Source organism: Pezoporus flaviventris, unplaced genomic scaffold (genome assembly GCF_033815535.1).
Source record: "Pezoporus flaviventris isolate CSIRO_AGI_PZ_B2104156 unplaced genomic scaffold, CSIRO_AGI_Pfla_v1 ptg000079l, whole genome shotgun sequence".
NCBI lineage: Eukaryota > Metazoa > Chordata > Aves > Psittaciformes > Psittacidae > Pezoporus > Pezoporus flaviventris.
Genome location: NW_026892627.1, coordinates 4,947,509 through 4,963,592, shown reverse-complemented (window position 1 = coordinate 4,963,592; position 16,084 = coordinate 4,947,509). Strand labels below are relative to the sequence as shown.

General features: G+C 49.2%; 1 protein-coding gene across 2 annotated transcripts in view; it reads left to right on the top strand.

Annotated features, from left to right (window-relative positions):
* Window positions 1-7,526: 7,526 nt before the first annotated feature.
* Window positions 7,527-16,084, top strand: part of LOC133280131 (mitogen-activated protein kinase kinase kinase 3-like) — a 78,080-nt gene continuing 69,522 nt past the window's right edge. The window contains exon 1 of one of the 2 annotated variants that reach the window (XM_061474550.1): window positions 7,527-7,570. The gene's annotated coding sequence lies outside the window, so the exon portion shown is untranslated. The remainder of the gene's footprint in view (window positions 7,571-16,084) is intronic. The other variant, XM_061474549.1, reaches the window with a different exon arrangement.

Here is a 16,084-nt window from a genome sequence, read left to right as displayed (position 1 = left end):
AAACACTTTTACTGGGAAATCATTATGAGGAGGAAATGCCTTTATAAGGGCCTCCGTATAGGTTTCACATCTATTAGAATTTTCTCTTGGAGACAAACCCCAGGTCATCATTATCCTGCAGCCACCTCCTCTATCCCCTGCAAAAAGTAAGGTTCTCTGCTGGATATGGGAAGAACTGACATTGACAAAGGGTGTGAAGTATTGGCCTGCGGGCTCAGTATGGGGAGCTTGGTACTGACCCTGCAGGTGACACTGGCATCATGGTTTGGCCACGTTTTTCCAAGGAGAATGGCAAAGGAATAGAAACCAAGAGTTGAGAAAAAAAAAGCCAAGCCTTCACTTTCTCCACACCTCCCCAGATCATATTTACTGTAGTCCCCACCAAATTCTACCTAAAATAGCTTTTGTCTGTTGCTATTCAGTCATTTATGTCGGATCTACCAGCTGCATTAACTTAGCCCTATTGTACTACTGCAGTTGGATTGTTGCCATCCTCCCCCCATGGGTTTTCTACAGATCTACATTTCAAAGTTATGGCTCTTGCAAAGCTTTGCTGTGTGAGTTCAGACAAGCTAAAAAAAATTAGTCATGTTTCCTCCAGCCCTGCTGCTTTACTAGGCTTCCTATTTGCAATCAAATTATTTTTAATTTTGACCCTGTTCCCATTGTTTGCCAGGAAGATAATCATCTTATCTCGCTGCCGGGATATTTCTCTCCTTTCTCATGTAGTTTCAGATGGATTAAATAAATACCCCTTACACAAAGCACACCATGCTGGGCAAAAGGGCATTTCACCATTGCTGGCTGATCTGAAATTTAGGAAATGTCTCCCTTTTGGAAAAGAGAAAAAAAAAGATTGAAAGGATTCAGGCATGCTATAACAGCAGCTGCGCTAACTGTAGGCACTCAGTTAGTTTCTATTCAACTGCTAGTAGCTTTATGGAAACATGTGGGTGAAGTTAAAAGTTAGTGACATTGGCTTGGCTTACCAGGGCTGAAGGGACACAGGTGACAGTCATCCAAGTGTTTGGTAAGGGAGAAGCCAAACAATGTCTGAAGGGTCCTGTAGGACCCTTCTGCTCCTTCTTCCCAGGTGAAACCATATTCCCATATTCCCTGCAGGGAACAGGGTATCCTCCACTGTGCTGTCCATCCAATGAGGCAGCTTTTCACAGGGCCACCCATGGATACTCTTCTTCCCTTCCACGTGTCTGGAGATCATCTCAAAGGGACTTAAATAGGAGCAGGTTAGTCCACTGCATTTTGAGGTCCAATTTTGAGTCCTTCCTGAGGGAAGGATGAATCCCCAGCAGAGATGAGCAACCAGGCTGCCAGCTCAGAGCAAACTGAGTGGGGAAGATCAGGTATCTCTCAGACTTTCCCAGTTTCTTTGGTATCACCTCTGTGGAGGAACTGGCTTGTTAATACACAAACAACAGTCATGCCATGGAAAGTTGTATGGACAAGTGACACTGCTCAAAACCAAACTGCTTTGTTTTGTGTTTTGTAATCTTCACCCATATACACTTCCCTACTGCTGGATGCTGAGTGGTTTACCTCCAGCTTCCTAATTATCAAAGTGCTCTGCTTGTATTTTACCACAGATGAGGAAATGAGGACATATGGCTTTTGTGATAAGGGACTTATGCGAGCTGTCTGTGCAACCGCACTGCAACTTTCTGTACAAGTCCATTTATAAACCAAAACATGCGTAAACAGTCAGGTTTTGATTGTTTTGGTGATTTCTTCCCCCTCATGACAGATGTAAAGGAAAAACTGTAGGTTTCCACTTGATGCACCCAGATAAGTTTATGGCCAATGAGAGAGATCAGTTGTGGTAAATGAGTCTCTTTCCCTTGATTTCTGTCACCTAAAATCCAGCTCCACGTGGATGGATGGGGAAAAATACAAAGAAACTCAGGCTTGATGGCTGCTCTTGATTCCCTTTTAGCTGTAGGAGTACAAACACCTGAAGTGTTGTGGTGGGAGTTTCTGTGTCAAGAATACAGTAACAATGGCAAAATACCAATTGAAATGGCAGCTGTAATCCACTGATTATAATGGGTAGCTCTGACTACACCCCTGTAGATCAGTTTCCTTTACAGCTGGGAGAGGGACTGGAGAAATAGGTTCATATTCTCGAGGAGCAAAACCCTATTGAAGTCCGTGGCAACAAAGAACAGGGCAGGCAGGATGCACATACCTACACCCATGTCTGGACCATGCTCTTTCAGTCCCTCTCTTATCCCTTAGACTCAACAGGAGCCAGCTGCATGGGTGGAATTTTAGTTCTTTTCAGGAAAAATATCAAGATTTTCTTCAAGCAATCTGGGAAGGCAGGATGGAAATGCAGGATATCCCCTGTGATTTTTGGCTTTCTTGCAGTTTTAGCTGTGAATACCACAACAGCAATATTTCTTGTGCTATTTTCCAGAATATTCAGGTGAGCCCACAGACATTCTGAGGTAGTCCTGACCTTACCTGAGGAAGAATGAAGTGGTTCTGTTTGCAGATAGATAGGTAGTATAACTCTCCAGGGCTTTCAGCTCCACACCTTTAATCAGTGTGATGCATAGATTCACCTTGCAAGTACTGTTTGGATAACAGGAGTTCCAGGCTCCGTGCATTTATGAAAAGCATCACAGAGAAATGCTCTCCAACAGCATTAGCTTAACAACTCGCCCAGAAATCATCTCCTCTTCACTTTCACTTTGTCTTTTTTGCAGATGTTTTTCCCTCTGTTTGGGCATGGTGAGTCATGGAACACAGACAGCGTGGAAACTTACCTTCAGCTATGAAAGTGCATGTGATGACTACCAGGAAAAAACCCCAAACATCCACACAACTCAATCTCACTGTAGTCACACCCAGCTTGAAAGAAATATGAGTTAAAACCTGTTCCTTTCGGTTGATCCACTCTGCTGGCTGCTGCATGCTGCTGTCTTCCTCTGTGTGTCACACTTAGCCTTCTGTGTTTATTTCTTAAGATCTGAAAAATCCCTCCTGTCAGCTGCATACAGATAGGTGTATGAACACAAGCACTGTTCTAAAGAGGGCTGGGGGGCACCCCTTTGCTCTGACCCCTTCACAGAGCAACTTTTTAACCTCCAAGATGGGGTGTTGCAGTATTCCCAAGTGGCCGATGGGTAACAGTGCATGGAGAGTGTGCCTCTGCTCTGCTCTTTGGTTTTCATGCTCTTAACCCTCTTGTCTAGGACAAGGCCTATGAATTTTACCTTCCAAGTGCAGGACTGAACCTTTACTTTTAAAATACGGTTGCTGCTGCTGCCACCTACCTTTTGGGCTGGAGTGGATGCTAGGTATGTCCCAGACACCGAGCCCGGGAAAGAGCCCAGCATTTCCTCCTCAGCCCAAGGAGGTTTAAACCCAAGCTCTAACCACGAAGTTAATTTGTTGTGTGGGCAGGAGGTGTTATCTGCTGTTTGTTTCCTGCCAAGGAAGAGGAAAGGTTTCAAAACCCATCAAGCCGGAGAGATCACTTGCTGCTCTTGCCTGGCTGTGAAGGCTTTCATACAGCAGATTTCAGTATCTGATGCATAGAGCATATGGTCGATCATCCAGGCAGTGTTTCATGTAACAGGAGAGGAAGAGAAAGGCAGCTGGGAATCATGCAGCCCCTCAGCAATAGGGATCTGAACCTGACTCACACCCTTCTCAACCATTCCATTACATGGTTCTTGTACAATGAAATGCCATCCCCAAAGATCTGTCCCCAGCAAACCTCTGCATTCATTCAAGCATGTTCTGGGAACAGCACAAACCCCTCAGAAACACTGACATGTATGGTCTGTGGGTACTGACCAGGTTTTTTATCCATCAGGGAGACCCAAATCGCTCAGCTTTGCAGCAGACAGAACAGGTGGGAAATATTTAAGCAAAATCAATATGGCTTCTCTATGGGAAATATCACTAGGTGGGACATAGGACAGTTCTATCCCCCTTTTTCCATCTGCTTTTCCACAGCAAACAGCAGACCCATGATTAATCTGGGGTGAGGAGGAGCTGCAGCTAACACAGGTCTGCCAATCCCAGAAGCTGCCATGCAGAGGTTTCAGCATCACAGGCTTGTGTCTATGTGCTGAAATCCCACCCAAGCCCATTGCCAGCTTCAGCCTTCAGCTGTGAAGCAGCACAGTTCCTGAGTGAGGAATCAGTTTCTTTTCTTTACACCAAGATGGAATCATTCCTATACAGTTTGCAAACTAAGTATAGGAATGATTTCACCAACCGCCAATATGCAGCCGTCTCGATGGGAAAGCCTGACAGACGTCTCACAGCACACAACAGCTTTATGCTGCCGTTTAGGACAGGAAGTAAGAAAGGATATTATATCAAACAGAAGGCATGGGAGAATTTCAGGTTAGACAGAGCATACTTAGCCGCAGAAGAATTGGGTCGGTGCTCTGGGACCTGTGTTCACTTCCTGCAGGAACCCTAACATAGCCCGGAATAGGAGCAGTTAGGGAAACGCCAAATATCTTCCCCTTTTTCCCCCCACAGCAAATACTAATGCTTACGTCATCAAAGGAGAAGCATTAATAAGAACAGCCTGGGGCTGTGATTTGCAAAGTTCTTGGTCTGTAGATGAGCCATCAGCTTTTCTTATAGCTCACTATTACCCACTTGTGCCATCAAACTTTTCACTGAAGATACTATCAGGATGATGTAGTCATTCACCTCCATCCCAGTATGTATACCAGTCAACTAGGAAGAAGCAAAGCACACATCTAGACATTTTATGTGTGGCACTGTTTTAATCTCACTAGCTGGCACATACACCAACATGGCATGGGACAGCATGCACCAAAGAATGTTTCCTAAGAGCATTTTGGACACTGTTTTGGAGAACAAGGGAGAGTTTGGCTGCATGGGTACAAAGCATGCCGTGTTGTCCTCAGGGACAGAGAATAGCCTGCATCTATATTATTTCCCTGTACAAAGCCACTACAACCACTGTGTGCAGCACACTGGTTTTACCAGTGCTCTCCTCTGTGCCTCTTTACCAGGGTTTCACTCCTCTGAAGAAACATGGTGAAGTCTGTCAGCCGGCATTTGTAGGAGAACACGTGAAACTACGCACAGAGCCACACACCTCCGCCTGTTCTTCTGCCAGGCTTTGTAAATGTTTTCAAGAGGAGGCAGAATCTGGGGCAGAAACTTAGCACGCCCATCAGCAGAGAGCTGTTGACATCAATGGAAACAGTCTTTACACATATGATGATCCTTATATTGTTTAGGAACACCCTAGATCTGAAGTCCCTGTAGAGGGATTTCCGGGGCATCGAATATGTTTGGAAAGGAGAAGCTGCTTGGAAGAAGTTCTCAACAGTAATTGGTGCTTGCCTAACTGATTCCCATTAAACCCAGCAGGTTTAAAGGAGCTGCTTGTCTCTTAGCGCTTTATAATACTTGAACCTGAAGCCCTGGGGTCCTGTGCCTGGTTCCCAAGGTAAACACATACGCTTTATTTCAGAAAGGCATCTGCAGCACAAGAATTCATTACATACATCCCTGATGGGCAGCAGCCAAAGCATTTCGAATGTGCCAAGTTACCAGGATTTTATTAAAAGCTGTTAAGAGTTAGAGGGAAGGTGCAGAGAAAGGCAATCTCCTTCCCAAAGCCAGGTGGCTTAAGATAGACTTATGCTGCTTCCCTAACGGATGAGGCAAGCTGGAGTCAGAAGTTCCTTCCAGCAACAGCTCAGTCCCCCTGGATGTCTCTCTGTAAGCTGCACAAATATTCTGGGGAGGGGGAGGGAGAAAGAAAAGGGTGAAACCTATTCAATTACATCAAGATCGCGGCTGGCCCTAGGAAAAATCATTTATGGAGTGAGGGAACCCGGAGCGGTTTGGGCTGGAGCCATCTGCTGTTATTTGGTATATACAGAATTGGTTTCTATGGATTTTATTAATAGGTCACGCGATTGTATATGAGGATGTGAGATCTGAATCTCTCAGGAGGGGTCCCTGACTGGGGTTTCTATTGCCTTTATGGGCAATGGCTCAAACTTTCTTGCAGCAGCAAGTCCTGAAAAACTTGAGGAGAATGGGTCTGGATTTAGGATTCTGCACAATTTTCTCTTCCCCTCCCACCTCCCCCAAATCTTGAACTGGCTGTTCCTGTTCCTCTCCACAACACATTTAGTAAATGGGGAAACCAGGAAATACTCACAGAAATAGTCTCACTTACATTTTCCATTGTCTGCATGAGTTTTCTCTCTTTCCCACCAGTCTGAGTGATACCTGGTACAAAACATAGGTCCCACTTCAGCCTGCTTTTCAGGCACAGGGCTCTTGATGGCCCTTTGCTCAGGGGTCAGTTTTGCTTTTACTGCACTGTCAGCTCTCCCCGTATGGAGAGTCAAGCCCAAAAGGACTTGGACACACAAGAGAGGATGTGGCCCTGTCAGAGTATCTCCAGAGGAGCCACAGAGATGCTCCGATGGATGGAGCACCCCTGCTCTGGAGACAGGTTGAGAGAATTGGGCTTGTTCAGAGAAGGCTCCAGGAAGACCTTAAAGCAGCTTCCAGTGCCTAAAGGGGCCAACAAGAAAGCTGGAGAGGGGCTTTTTACAAGGGCCTGTAGTGATGGAACAAGGGGGACTGGCTTTAAACTGAAAGAGGGAAGATTTAGATTAGACATTAGGAAGAAGCTCTTCCCTGTGAGAGTGGTGAGGCTCTGCCACAGGTTGCTCAGAGGAGCTGTGGCTGCCCCATCCCTGGCAGTGTTCAAGGCCAGGTTGGATGGGACTTGGTGCAACCTGGTCTAGTACAGGGTGCCCCTGCCCGTGGCAGGGGGTTGGAACTGGATAATCTGAAAGGTCCCTTCCAACCCAAACCATTCTGTGATTCTGTGACAGGTGGGTGTAAACTGGGCAGCCTAGAGGCTGCTTTACCTCCCAGAAATCTGCCCACAGAGCCCTGAGGTGCTCTGGTGAGCAGGCTCTGACAGCCCAGAGCCTCCCCCTCCCTTTGGCTTTAATCTATCTCACTTCTGCTTCAGTTCCCCCCAGAAGTGGCAAACCCAAACCAACCAAGTCATTATCATGCAATCCCTTCACTCCACCTTCGCATCCTGGCTGCGCAGACACTGCAGAAGGCTCTGCTGGGGGAAGGTTCCTCCAGCTTCTCCAAGGCTTTCAACCCCTGAAGCCCCATCTCCCGGGGGTCTCAGCACCGTTTCCCATCACCAAGTTAACCCCCATTCCAGAGGGCCCCGCGGCGGTGGCGCCCCCCAGTGGCGCGGTACCGCTGCTCGGACCGCTCGTTCGCTCTGTGCGGGCGGAGCCAGCCCAGCCCCTCCTCACCGTCCTATTGGCAGCAGCGGCGCCGCGCGTCACCGCTTCCTCCCGCTTTTGTGCACCGCCCCGCATCGCGTTGCTGTCGCCACGCTGAGTTGAGCCGAGCCGAGCCGAGCGGATCGGAGCCTACCCGACCCGAGCGGAGCCGATCCGATCCGCGGTAACTTGAGTTGCTCCGAACCGCGGTAACTTGAGTTGCTCCGAACCGCGGGACATGCCCTTCCGCGGGTAGCCGCGCCGCCGGTCCGGTAAGTCCCTCCGCTCCTCACGGCAGGGGACGGGGCGCTCGGCGGTCGATCCGTCCTTACACCCGCTGCGGGTACGTTTCGCTCTTTCAGTTTGTTTTTAATTGTGTTTTTCTCAGCGGTGACCCATAGTTTTGCGGCCGGGTCATGGCTTCGGTCGCTTTTTCTTCCTCCCCGTCTAAGTCTTGCAAGCGGGGCTCGTCCCTGCGGGCAGGTGGCTCGGCTGGGCTTGGGAAGCCGTGGAGGGGGGATAAGCAGGGGCTTGTCGTGGCGGGGGATGGTGTGTTTGGGGTGCGGAGCTCGGGCAGTACCGGCCTCCCCTTGGGGCACTGACCTTTCCCAGCACAGACCTCGCCTCCTGGTAGCGCACTCGGGTGACTGTTTTCCCCAGTATTTATTGCCCTGTGCTATGAGCGTACCTGGAAGCCTGTCCCGGCTGCCGCTGATGATAGATCCCGGTTTCGGGGTGCGTTGGACTGTTGAGCGCGTCGGTGTGTGGCTGGCTGCAGTCACTTGGGTCTTGCCTCTGTGGGAAGCAGCATGACCGTGCCAGGGAGCTGTGGGAATGCCCAACTTTCACTCTCTGTCCTTATCCTGAGCAAAGTCCCCCCTGCACAGCTTGCGCCGAGTGGTGGGGATGGGATAAGCGGCGGGGAGAAAGGCTCTGTGGCGGGCAATGGAAGCCGGTACCCGCATGGCATGAGTGGCCGGGCCGGCTGGCGGAGCTGGGAAGCTGCATTTTCACCTGGATGGAATGAGGAGCTATCGTGGGGAGCTCTGCCGTGAGTCAGGCTGATGCTCCGGGAGGATTCATTCTCTGCCGGCACCGAACCTCAGCCCTCTGCACCCGACGGGAAGAGAGGAGCATAGCGGAGGTGGGAGCCGTGTGCCAGCACCAGTGGGTGTGCGGCGGCGGCTTTTCGCCAGGGCCCGACGGCGGCCAAGCTCAGCTCTTGCTGGCCCGACACAGCAGGGAGAGCGGTTTCACCCTCGGCTGCTGCTTTCATCCTCCTCTTCAATTCCTGTCTTGTAATCCCGTGGTTACTGGAAGTAGATCCGCTCCTGGCTCCTTGCAGGGTCTGCATGCATTGCCGGTGCGTGGACTTAGAACACAGGGCTCTTTTGGGATTTGAAGGCTTGGGATTTGTGCAGCATTTAAGTGATCCTGGGGATATCCAGGGTCAAGCTGTTTTGCTGCTTTGGTGTGAGCAGTTTGGGGAAGTTCTGTGGCACCACGTGAATTTATTTCCACTCTTTCACGTGCAGTTTGATGTAGCTCCATGCAGGATTTGCGCCTGGATTGCAGCTCCTGGGAGCTGTTCTTCAGGTGTGCAGGAGATTGGCTGCGTTTGGGCACTTGCTCGTGACTACCTGTGTCTTGTGATAACTGTGCCAAATAGTCCTGTTTCCAGAACCCCTAATTTGTCATTAGTGATAAACAGGAGCTCAAGGTTTCCTGGGGCTCCTGCAGTTTTGAAGCACACCTCTGTGGCTGGGTGCAGCCTTTTCCCTGGGAAGGCTTTATAGCTTCTAAAAGCTCTTCTGTTGGAGGCAGGACGCAAGTCTGGATTGGGCTGCCAGCCTGGTGGGATGTGCATTTAAAGGATCTTTTATGCTTTCCTTCTCTTAAGTGAGTTTTGGTGCAGCAATTTTTTCCATGGGTCTTAAATCTTCATCAAAACCCCACAGTTCTGCCCTGAGAGTGTGTGCAGGTGGGTGATGGGTTTCTTATTTTGGAGGCTGTTGGAGCCTGTGAGGGAAGTGTGCTCATACAGAGAGATGTAGTCTGGGTTTTCATCCAGGATGGGGAGACTGCATCACAAAGACCCATCAGCTGTGGCAGCTGGAGGAGTATGGTCCTCTCTCCATCCCTTCCAAAACCTTGCTTGGTTGTGCGAGTATGCAGCTTGAACTCTATGTGTTTCCTGAAGTTTCCCATCGGGAAGATGCTGGTGAGGATCACACAGTGTGTCTGGCTCCGTGGCAGAGTAGCGGGACAGAGTGTGCTGCTGTAGCACGGAAGGTGATGTGCTTCCAGCCCTGCTCTCCCAGATGGACGTGGGAACCAGAGTGAAAGCTGGCAGGATCTTCTGTTCTGGTTGATCTTGCTCTGCCATTGGAGACCTGCTGGTAGAGGCGAGAGGGAAGTGAGTCAGGGTTTGCTGTTAGGAGGGATATCTTTTATTAGACTGCTCTGTGAATGCAGGCTGGCTTTGGAGCGTACACATCTGTCTGCACGTAGAAGCAGCAAACCTCAGAGCTGAGAATCAGGAGGGAGCAATTGCTCTGAGCTTGCCTTGGCTCTCCTAATTGAGGAGATCATCTGAAAGAAAAGGCAAAAGAGATTCAGCTACAGCTCAGCCTGTACATTTCATCCGCTCTAAGGAAGCATGTTTTTTCTCTCTACAAACCTCTGGACTCTGTTAGATCCTGACATCCATTACAGGAGGGGGACATGCATATCACATGCCAGGCTTTCCTGGGAGGTGGCCAAGCCCTTTGCAGCCTGGCTCCCACGACAGGGAGCTGCAGGTGATGGGACTGATGCTTGGCAGTAGCAAGAGACAGCCAGGCTCAGTCACTTCCACTCCTTTCTCTGCATATCGTGCAGGCAAGTGCAATGTGCAAATGTCAGCTGTGCACCAGGGAGATGGAAAATGCAATACAGAGCCATAAGAAGCAGAATATGGAATTAAACTTACTATTTTTTTTTATTTCCTCAGACTCTTTTTAGTAAGGCTATAAATGGCCCCACTGATCCTGAACCTGGAGGGGTCACCCTCAATCCTCAGACTGTATTTATTTTTCTGTTTAAGCTCCACAAGGAGAAATGGGTGACCATGTGTTTTTGGTGAGTCCCTGTGGGGAGCAGTTCCCTATGCATGCTAAATCAGGACCATGTTTCTTCCTGGCACCTTTTCTGCCTTTGCAGAGTGCTATGTGAGACACAGAGATGGTGAATGTTGTCTCAGTTGTTGCCTGAAATATGGTGTCTCCATGAGCTTGCCCATACCCCATGCAGCCTTTGTGTGATGTGGTGAATGCTGTGGTGAGCATCAGATGGATAAGATGAATGGTTTCTGTCTGTGTAGGTGTGGGTGGGCACGTGTGAGCATGGGTACATTGGCATTTTTGTTTGTTTTCTGTCTGTCCCTGCAGTTCTCATCTGGTCTGGCCAAGTAATCTTCCCATTAGTCACTAAAATGCCACTAGTATCCAACTCAAATCAGTCTGTCTCAGTTCATCTTTAATGACACAATAAATTGAAAGCAAAGATCTTTAAGTTAATGCCTTCCTCTTCAAAGCAATTGGGGAGCTATTCCCTGCAGGAAACCAGTTGCACAGGAATGGAGAGGAAGGGGAGAACGCTGCAGTGGGGTTAGCAGAGTTTTGAGGCTGCAGGCTGGGGCTATGTGGCTCCCTGCTTTGTTTCAGCACTGGGGCTGTTGCTCCAGAAGCTTTTACTGGAGCCGTGGGGCTTGCAGCCATGCTGAGCCAGGGATGACGGAAGATGCAGCATTAGTATGGCCCGTGGTGGGGACCTGTGGAAGAGTCTGGCCTAAAGCCAGCTTGCCTGGTGCTGCTGTGGTTGTTATGGAAGGGTTCAGCAAGATGGGGGTGTAAGTTCATGGCTGAGTCCTATGGTGGCTGCTCGCAGCTCTTCACACTACTTCCCTGTCTGTGCGACTTGGGGTGGGGATGTGTTGTTGTGTGTCATCGCTGTGTCTGCTCTTGGGTGCCAGCTTCTGTTCCCAGAGCACTTGGGACGTGTGTGAGGGCTACCCTAAGGGGTTGACCCGGCTTTCTGGGGGTTTAGAAGTCAAGGGTGAAATGTGTACCTGTCCCCCCCTAAAAGAGGGGGATTCAGCTCCCAGAGTGTTCTCTCAACACTTTTTCCTACCCCGGAAGATCTAATATAGATGTTAGTGGGGACCAAGGGACTCTGAAGTGCTGAGCTGGAGCCTGTTCATTTCTCCTGTGTTAAACCCAAGTTGGCCACCATTTTATGCAGAACTCATCGTCACTTCCCTGAAAGCTCCTCTAATTTTACACTCTCCATTCTGCAAGATGATCCGGGGCAGCCCAGGGAGAACGAGTCACAACAGCAATGAAACTCGGGGTGGAGCTGAGCCAGCGTTTGGCTCAGCACCATGGAACTGAACAGGACAAAGTCCAGTTGTCAGCGTGCGCTGCATGCCATGCCCAGCAGTGAGGGCTAGATCCTGGAAGGAGCTGGCCAAGCTACTGTGTGGGCTGCAGTGTAAACAGCATGTGTGTGGGCCAGGTCCTCGGAGGGCTGGGAGGGTGGGTTGAGTGTTCAGGTTGTGATTAAACACCAAATTGCTTGAAAAAATAGCTCTGGGTGGGTGGGTTAGAGGTGCTCTGCAAACCTGCTATGGAGGTTTTAGCACACAAACTCCCGCTGACAAATAGCTGATTGATAGCTAGGTGGTTCGGAGGAAAAAAGGCTGTACAATTGCTTTGGGAGCAAAACTGGTGAGATAAGAAGTCTTTGCAAAGGAAGCAAGAATGTCTTAAATCTAACACTGCTGAAGGGTGTTGGTGGCCTCTGCAATGCTTTGAGTTCTCTTGCACTGTTAGAGGGCTGTCCTGGAGTGATTGTGTTTGTCTTGCCCACATGAAAGTGTTTCTGGCTTCCAAGTGGCCACAAATTACCAAGGGAGTGCTGAAAACTTTGCACATGGTTGTTAGCCCAAACATCATGTGCAGAAGTGAGCCCTGTGTTGTGCTATGAGCTCTGGTTCAGATGAAGGGACTGCTTCTTTGGGGTACCTGTTGAGGTCTGTCCTGGTTGAGGTTGTCCTTGTCCTTCAGTCCTGAAGTTGTCAGGCAGTTGGACTATACGATGGTTGTAGGTCCCTTCCAACTGAACTATTCTATATCTGTACATGGAAGTCCTTCATGATGAGCATGGTGGATTACTAGGATTGCTTAGTGCTTTTGTGCTACAGCCTCTTTGGGTTTTTGTGGTTGAGCATCAGAGAGATCATTATAATTTGGTTGTAAACTGCAAATAGTGCAGTGCCCTCCATGATAAAAAAGAATCATGCAGATACTTTATCTCTTCATAGTGGACTGTTTGCACCTTTTGCTCTGCAAGGTTGCATCCCAGGGCATGAGGGTCCTGCAGAAGGGTGGTGGACACAGGGCGATGGGCATGTCTTGCCAGCTCTCAGTAATGAGAAAATACTGCCTCTGATCTGAGTAAAAGGGTTGGGGCATACCCCTGTTCTGGGCAGCCTCAGGGCTGTGATAAGCAAGACTTGGTTGTGGAAAATGGCTTGGGGAGAAAGTGTAAGGTGAGGCCTGTAACGGTGGTGAAGGTGAACTGGAGGAAAGGTGTGTGAGCATGCACAGAAACCCCGGTTTAAATACACCCTTCCTTTCAGCCTCTCACCTTTTCTCTCTGCCACTACCTGAGGAGTGCTCTTGGGGGGACTGTCCCTCTCTTGCATGCTGGATCAGTGCAGTGTAATCACAAAGGGTGTCTGATGGTGTTATCTGTAAGTGATGGGTTGATAACTCAGCTTGGTATCTGCAGCAGAAATAATTCTGTCACTGTGGAAGTGGGTGGTTGAAGGGAGGTGTGTGGGCTGAGTAGCCCAGGAGTGTGATGAATAACCACTATTTGGAAATCAGAGATTTGGGCTTACTTCTGTTGAGGTTGGGCAGTGCATTGATGTAGGGTGGAGCTGTGGAGCAGGGCTTGGGTTGCTGAAATGATAAAGCATCCTTCAGTAATGATACCAGGAGAGCTTTCCTTGCTGATGCAAGGCGCTCATGCGGCAGCCTATTTGCCTTTCAGGCCAGAACTACAGCAGTGATCCCTCTGCTGCAATCCTTCTGTTGGCTTCATGCTTGGAGAGTGGCTTTTGGGAAACCTGAGCACCCAGTTAATAAACTGGTGGAATGCATTTGTTGCTCCTTTGTCTTAGTCCCTTGGTCTGGGTGCTAGCAGAGTAGCAAGAGTCATTAGAGAAATATGCAAGATATTTCAGTTATTTCTCTTTGGATGGTGCTGGTGGCAAATAAAGAGATAAACAGAGACTGCACTGAACTGTGCTTAGTTTATTACATCACTGCCTTTATTGAAAGGTTCAAGGTCTGGCTCTAAAGGCTGTTGCTGCCTGGGACAAGCCCAGTGGCAGGGTGAATGCAAGTTGCTCCCAAGCTGTGCCACTTTGCTAGAGGGAAATGGTTAGGGAAAGGTGTTTTACTGCTCTTCCTGTGAATTGCTTCTGACTTGTGGCTGCAGGGGGCCAATTACAGTGCCTTGGAAGAATCATGATGGGGCAGGTCCTGTCATGCTTATTTCTTGGGTCTGCATTGGAGAACTGCCTTTGAGCTCCTACTAACCCCCAGGAGCTGCTGCTGTGATGGTGGCAGCCAGAGGAAGCCCTGTTGATGTCTCTTGTCACAACCTTCTGTGTGTTGAGGCTGGGAGGGGACCATCAGGGCTGCCTGGATGAAGGTCCACACAGCCTGGTGCTCTCTCCTGCTCCTCATCTTCGGTTTTCTGCTAGGAATGGTCATGTTGGCTTTGGTGGCTGCAAGGATCTGCTTATTCCCCTTGGGATATGCTTACTTTTGGCTGTATCACTGGGGAAATAGGAAGTGTTCCTGGATGCTGACTTGAGTCATGGGTGGCCCTGATGAAAGGGCAGCTATGTTTTTTCCTGCATACCCTGATGATGGTCTCTGTCTGAAGATGGGTCTGGCATCACTTCATTGGTGGAAATGATCTCCTGAGCACAAAGGATTTGAGGAATCATGCCTGCTCTTGCCTATTTTTGTTTGGAGTGGGGGTGCTCGCTGAGGCTCTCTACGATGCTCTCCCCAAGATTCTGCAGTGCTAAAGATGTGCATGATGTGTGTCACTGTTTCCTGGCTGATGACTCAAGAAAAAGAGGGATGTTTAATCATCGCACTATTTCAGCAGTTTCACCTGCAGCATTACTGGTGTTACTAACATCTGGTGCATGCCTGGTTGGCTTCAGAATGGGGCTGTAAGGGGTGAGGGTGTGTGTTTTCTATTTGCAGCTTGTGTTATAGGAGGTGAGGGCAAACAATCAGCTTCTGAACCACACACAAAAGGTACTGAAGATTGCAACTGTCTTCATCTCTGGAGGGAAAGCTGGGGATGAGCTAGTTCCAGTCTTAGTCTTATGTCCAGGAAATCCTGTGCTGGAGAACTTCCCTCTCAGGAAGCCAGTTAGGCTGTCCCAGGGAGGTGATGTGGCACGCTGTGCTTTCATCCTGGACCACCACAGAGTCCCAGAGCTGTTGGGGGTTTGGATAAGATAGACCAAGGCTTCAGTACCTGGTACATCATTACATGTGAAGCTGATTTGCCTTTTATGCTGTGCATTGCCAGCAAGGTGCAGTTTGGTGTCTTACCTCTGTGGAGCTTCTCAGGCAGCAGTGGCTGTGTGTTTGCTGTAGGAGTCACCAAGAGGTGTTGAAAGTGGGAGGTGTTTGTAGAAGAGCATAGGATGTGTTGGAAAGGGTCTCTCCTTGCTACAAAAGGAACCTCCCACCTCTGTGACCCCTCTTGGGCTAGATTTCAGATGTGTGCCTTGGACATGTATGGTTGAAGGATTTTAGGCTGCGTTATGGAATGCCAGCATTTTCATGGAGTGTCACTAAGGGCTTTGAGTGATGCCCCTGCAGGAGTCACCCTCGCCCAAAGAGGGTGCTAGGGAAATGGAATATAGATATATAAAAAATACACATTTCAAAAGCCTGCTTCTCCCTTTGCAGTGCTTTGGTAAGTTGCATGTATGTTTATTGTGCAAGTCTTGAGGTGGTGGTAGACACATCAGTGTTCTGCGTAGCTGTAGGTTGGCATCCTGGTTATTAGCTTGCAGTCCTTAGGAAATAAGAGCAAGAAATTTGGTCAGGGACTGATGAAAGCTTCAGTATATCTTATGTGTGCCTGTGTGCATATATGCATCAAGTTCTGAGTGTATGTGCTGGAATGGTTGGAAGGGGTTGGGTGGGTGAAGCATCCTGCAGTTCTTGCTACAAGCTTGCTTGCCCCAGTGTTAACTTTTTGGGCTGGTGGGCAGCAGGTTTCCTGTCTGCCCTGTCTCTTGGGGAGAGTGTGGGTAAGGGATTTGACTTCTTGCTAACCCCTGCCTCCCTCCGTTGCTTCCCTCTATTTGCTGCCCATAGCAGGGACGTCTACCTGCTCTGAGAGCATGGACTAGGAGGTGGAACCCCCGGCATGCAGGGATCAGGATGATGGGGCATCCTGTCTGCTGAGTGCTTTGCTAAATGCTGTTATAGGTCATGCTTTGTGGCATGACCTCTAAAACCTCCTGCGAGGTAAGCTTTATTTTGGGGCTGTCTGACACAATCTGTCAAGAAATGGTCTGCTCTCTGACTTACTGCTGAAAGTCTGGTTGTGGATGGGTGACCAGTTGCTTACCTAGCATTACCAAAGCAACAAGTTGTTGCTTTCCATGACTCATGAAAATCCACTGTAGGCTCTCT